General features: G+C 37.4%; 1 long non-coding RNA gene across 1 annotated transcript in view; it reads right to left on the bottom strand.

The window, feature by feature from the left end:
• LOC116092278 overlaps positions 1 to 1,194 on the bottom strand; it is a 19,111-nt gene extending 17,917 nt beyond the window's left edge. Inside the window, exon 1 of the long non-coding RNA XR_004119195.1 lies at positions 1,151 to 1,194. This is a non-coding gene — a long non-coding RNA (uncharacterized LOC116092278). The remainder of the gene's footprint in view (positions 1 to 1,150) is intronic.
• Positions 1,195 to 6,272: the final 5,078 nt, after the last annotated feature.

Below are 6,272 nucleotides of genomic sequence, written 5' to 3'. Positions count from 1 at the left end.
GGGGGGGGGGAGAGAGAGAGACAGACAGACAGACAGACAGACAGACAGGCAGACAGACACAGAGACAGAGAGAGGCAAAGAGTCCCTAGTTTTAGTATTTATTGTCTTACATATTAAAAATATTTTTTTTGCATATCTGGGTATTAGAAAACATACTTGTAAACCCAGTATCAATTTTGGACTTCAAAATTAGGAGGCTTTTGAGTTCAAGACCAGCCTGAGCTATAAAGGATTAAGTTGTCTTAAGAAAATCACCTCTTGTTTACAGTATCTGAACTGTGATATTATGGGCTTGTACTCATAATCATTTTTCATAAACACAATAATTAGTAGATCTATGTTGACTTTTGTTGTCTGCTTTTAAATCAAATTTGCCAGATAACATCTACAATTATCTTATGTTAGCAGTGATTGATATGGCTCTAGATTAATAATCTCTCACTTAATGAACTATTTTTTTGCTGACAATGGAGAATTTGGGAGAATGTTCTACAATATAAAACATCTTGGAATATCTCAGCTGCATAAGGACTCCCTCTATTCTAATGTATTTTTTGGTGGTACTGGTATTTAACTAAAAATTGTGTGCAAGCTAAGCATGTGTTCCTACCACTGAGCTATATGCCAAGAACTACTCTAATGTGTGTGTGTGTGTGTGTGTGTGTATGTGTGTATGTGTGTGTAAAGACGTGATCAAATGATTAAAATATAATTTAACTAATAATACAGATAATCTGACTGTTTTTATTATCTGGGGTTTCAAATGTTTTATTTTATCTTGATTTTATTCAAAAGCTACATTGACATGGCATGTCCATTGAGAATTTAGGCTGACATCTAGCAAGACTGGTTGGTGGCAACCTTTGAAATGATAAAATCTTTTGAGTCTTTGTGTGGATAGTCTGTGTTGGTCCAGGTGCAAGATGAATGGGTATAAAAATGCCTACAGAGAAAGCTGGAGAGTGAACTTGACCAACAAAGCTGTGAAGACGGGAGAGAACATATCATGCCAATACAGGAGCTGCAGAATAGATTCTCTGTAGTCTCCATGGGCCACAGCCATACTTTAGGGTTCCTTTCAGGGTTCATGGAATTGACAGCTCTCTTCCCACAATATACCATTAAGTTAGCATAAGTATAAATTTAACACCTTTCAGCATGGTTGTCTCCAGTTAAATTTTCTTTCCTTCCAAGGTCTCACTTTCTCTAGTTGATAAATGGAGACACTGGTACTCTTCATTGGCAGCATTATGATCAAATAACTGGGGGTACGTGCTCATGAATGCCTGATGATTCATTTACTCTGATTATCAGGGATAAGTTATAGGATGTTCCTCACATGCCTACAAAGCAAGCTCATGAAAGAACAGTGCTGTTCTTTTAAACTCTAGATCATGAACTAATGCATTTAGCCTCTGTCAGGCTTCGAATATCACTTTACCTAGTGATCTAATACTGAAATCCACCATAATGCAAGTCTTTAGACTCAGCAGAATTGCAGTAAGGATTCTCTCCAGAACTGAATTGAGCCCATGTAGCAGGAAGCTCTTCCCTTCATTTCTTCTTGACGCCTGCACCCATTTCTTTGTTCTTCTACTAGCACCTCTAAGAATGCTGCTGTACACTCCATCAAGACCACTCTCCACATAGCAAACATTTCCTGCGATTTTACTTAGTCAAAGTCTACCTGACTTTCAGACCTTGTTTTGTCTGTGAGCAGTGTGACTAGGCAATTCCAGACCACATGGTTGTGATTGTGCTGTCAAAAAATAACTTGGTATTTTTCGGATTGTGTGAGCAACTAAGGAAATGTCTAAAACTTTCTCTATATCATAAAGAAAGCCAAAGACAACACTTCGATATTTTATATGGAACCAAATATAACAGAAACTATATATTATTAATTTTGCCATGTTTTATATTGTATTAAGAATATTTTCTTGTCTCAGTGCTCCTCAAAATGCTGTTTTAGTGTAGGCATAATAATTATTTGACATTTTTATTACATAGCTAGTTATCTCTTATTTAAATAATACACTTATATTTTACACTGATAATCTCTGTATCTTTCAGTATAAGTTTTATTTCTTTCTTTTAAAGATTTATTTATTTATTATTATATGTAAGTACACTGTAGATATCTTCAGACACACCAGAAGAGGGCATCAGATCTCATTACAGATGGTTGTGAACCACCATGTGGGTGTGGGATTTGAACTCAGGACCTCTGGAAGAGCAGTCGGTGCTCTTACCCACTGAGCCATCTCTCTAGCTCTCAAGTTTTATTTCTTTAAACACACACATATTTACAATTAGATGTATTTATTTGTACATGCATAATATTACCTTTAAGGGAAAGGGCTAGGGATGGAGAGAATAAACATAATTTCAGGATTTGGCTATATTGGTAGACCTTGTGTTATGATTTCATTATATTCACATTACTAATTTTTAAAAGTTTATTTTTTTATGTATATGAGTACACACTGTAGCTGTACAGATAGTTGGGAGCCTTCATCTGGTTGTTGGGAATTGACTTTTAGGACCTCTGCTGGCTCTAGTCATCCTTGCTCGCTCCTGTCAACCCTGTTCGCTCCAGTCCCTGTTTGCTTTGGACCAAAGATTTATTTATTATTATGAATGAGTACACTGTGCCTGTCTTCAAATGCACCAGAAGAAGTCGTCAGATCTCATTACAGGTGGTTGTGAGCCACCATGTGGTTGCTGAGATTTGAACTCAGAACCTTGAAAAGAGCAATCAGTGCTCTTATCCGCTGAATCATCTAAACAGCCCACATTACTAATTTTTTGATAGTAACATTCTGGATTTCTCTCATGGAACAACCAGTGCCATGTTCTCAGTCAATGTTCTTTTGTGATAATAGCTCTACCCTATGGCTTATGACTTCACTATGGCATCCCATTTTTGCAATCACAGTCCTTTTCAGCATGAGCATGTGAATAGGGATGGCAAATTTACATCCAAGAAGAGCAAGGACAGCACTTTCTCTTGAGTATAAGTGCAGGGATATTGTCTTTATTGAGTATGGAAATAGGAGTAGTGGATGCTCGTTGTTGCTCCAGTGTCTTCCGCTTGCCCACCTCCTGACCCTGGAGGCTTGAGAAGAAACAAGAAAGGGGGCCCCAAAGAAGAAAAGTGAAATGGGAAGCAAGTGCCTACTGCACAGCTAAGTGTTTAGAATCGTGTTCTTTCTAAAACCACTACTTGCCATGAATTTTTCAGGAGTGTTAACCAATATATTTTCTTCTTTATTTTGGTCTCAAAAAACTTTAATAAAATTAAAAAATTCTGCTTGATAGGTATAATTGTGGAGGCTTTTGTGAAAGAATGATTCTGTAACACAAGAATGATTCTAAAACCATTAGTCTTTGGATCCTTAGCTAAAGAAAATAGATTGGGAGGTAACTTCAAATCTGTAAGACTCATTGTTATTGTTTTGTTGTCTTTGTTGTTGGTGTTTTCTCCTCTCATAGGGCAGGGCCTGGACCTAGTGAGAACAGATGCCCCCTCCTTGCTCTAATAATGGCCCAACAGGAAGTTGGCATCTATCCCGACTCAACTGATAAAGGAGTTGGTTCAGCAGAGAGGAGGGAGATGTACAGATGGCATCTTCTTTCCTTATTAAGGTTACAACTCATGGCCAGAAAATCCCATCTAGCTTAGGATTTTTCCCTGGTGAGTTTGTATTTGTCAACATTCCTGAAAAAGTCATGACTCTGATTACGGTTAAGTAAGTGTAGAGGAATGTGGTCCAAGCAGCATAGAGAAGGCCATAAGTGTTTTTGTTTTAGAAAATGCTGTTGACTCTAGCTAACTTCAGAATTCCTGTCACTTTTTTGGCCTGCATCCACTCTTCATACCAAAGTCTTACAATCCTGGGGAGACCGCTGGATGATGTGTCCATCTAAATAATCAAGATGTCTAAATCTCTTGCAAATGTCATACGCTATTACTCGTAAATGGGTTGAAAGTGATGCTTCTTGACCACCACACTGAAAATAACCAGAATCACAGGGAGTAAAGGGGTATGCTCTAAATTTTAGGAATGGAAGGCATGTTTCATGTGATATAGAATTCAAACCAGACTTGCTAGGGAAACAAAACAAAATAAAATCCCTGGATTACTTGGAGGTCTGAAACTGTACACATCCAAGCAACACTAAATGGACTCTGTAAGCCATATTTGCATAATTAAATGTTTATATGCATAATGACAATATGAAATAAAAGAAAAGAAGACATCAAGTGACATGGGAGAGGCTTGAGGGAGGGAATATGAGAGGATTTGGAGGGACAGCGGGAAAGGGAAATTAATATAATTATATTCTAATTAAAAATTTAAATGAAAAAGAATAATTTTTAAAAATCCTGATTGTCTGCTATGTGTTTTGCCAATTTTATATTAAAGCAGAATAATGAAAGAAAAACTCCAGGGACTTGTTCCTACTAACAGGACAGCAAGCACAGGATTCTCTGTCAGCTTTCTGGAGAATATATAGCTAATCTTTTGATGTAGTGGCAAAGGAAGACTTCCTCAAAGAAATGAGATAAAGCATACAGGAAAGATGATGAAGTGGTCAGAGAGAATCCTGAAACAGAAAGGAACACACAGAGACTCAAGTCTGAGAAGCTACAATCCTTTCATGAGAGCCAAATTGAAGCCTAGAAGAGTAAGTGGTTGATAAAAAGCATGCAGGTCAAGCTTGTGAACTATGTAGACAAGTGGATATCTACCTTGAGGGTAGTCAACATTTAAATTGAAGTTAGAGTTTTGATTTTCACAGCAGAAAGCATCCAGGGTTTATGAGATTCCTTTAGTTACCCAGACTAGGTGTCATTTACTAGAGAGAGATGGCCAAGAAAGACTAGAGTATGAACGGTAGGAGTGCATTGGCATCCACCTATCTGTCCTGTTGCTTCCTTCTTTCACCATGGTGTTCTGTTGTACAAAAATAAGCATCCTTCTAGATTTCCAGGTCACTGTTGAGTATCCTCAGATCTGAGATACTGAGATCTTAAAAATACTGTGCCTGTAACAGATAAAGATTAGGGAATCTTCCAAGAGGTGCTCTATTTGAGCTCACAGATTTGTTTCATCGTTGGAGAGCAAACCATGAAAATACTCCCAGGGAAAGCCCTTCTTGTAGTTGTTGCTATATTTGCATTGGATTTTATATGGGAGAGGAATCCCATACAAAATTTTTATTTATTTATTTATTTATTTATTTTTTAATCTAACCTCCAAAACTCATGTCACAGCTAGTCTTTCTTTCACACTTGACAGATGAAGAAATTGTCACTCTGGATGGCTTGGCTAGACTCACAAAGCCCGTTTGTAATGAAGGTTGATCCAGAACTTGATAGAATTAGCAATAAGGTAAATATACTATGAAGGAAATGGTGGGGGTGGGCTGTACCTTGAAGGGTAAACATTCATTCATTTAATTTGTGACATATTTATTCATTCAAAAACAATGTTCTCTACGTGGTAATGGCTAATGATTAAGTCTGTTTTTGTTAATTTAGTAGGAACAATTTAACAATAACAGAACTTTTTATCTTTCCCAGGAATTTCTTCCTTTGAGAAATGGTTTGTTACTTGTTTTATTACTATGTATATAGACCTCTTAAAATATGGGCTTACCATTTTTCTGATAAATCCACTGAACTCAGAGTGTGCATGTTGTCCATCAGTGCCCTCTGACCTTAGGGATTTTTTGAAAATACCACATAATCCAAGGCTAGATTATGTCTGAGTTTACAGAAGCAGTTACCAGAGACAACTGTCCTCTCCCTCTCTGGGATGTTGGTCCATCAAGAAGTATAATACTGGAAAATTATCCTACAGGGCAGGGAAGGGTGGTTGGTCAAATATCTTATTAAAAATAAAAGATGGTAACACAGAATATGATGAAATTTAGAAATTAGGAGGTAAAGGTAAAAAGAGCCTCCATAAGTGGCAAGGAGATGTGTGCATCTGGAGTTATTTGGTTTAAGTTTGCTTGATTTTCTGTCCCACTTGAGGTATACACAATTACAAATGGAGAAAAATATTAGGCAGAAAATGGTCATGAGACTAGGAAGTAACAGTGAGGATGTGAGTACTAGCTGCAATCAGATCATGGGTTGCATCATCGCACATCTGAGGGTATCTGCTTTGAATGGATGCCCTCAGGGTCTGCAGTGCTGTTGCCTGACTCTTCCCAGGGAAATATAAACAATTGTCTGCTCACCTCAGGTAGGTTCCAGG

The sequence above is a fragment of the Mastomys coucha genome, unplaced genomic scaffold (genome assembly GCF_008632895.1).
Source record: "Mastomys coucha isolate ucsf_1 unplaced genomic scaffold, UCSF_Mcou_1 pScaffold15, whole genome shotgun sequence".
Taxonomy (NCBI): domain Eukaryota; kingdom Metazoa; phylum Chordata; class Mammalia; order Rodentia; family Muridae; genus Mastomys; species Mastomys coucha.
Note: the sequence above shows the minus strand (reverse complement) of the source record. Positions and strands in the feature narration are given on the sequence as shown.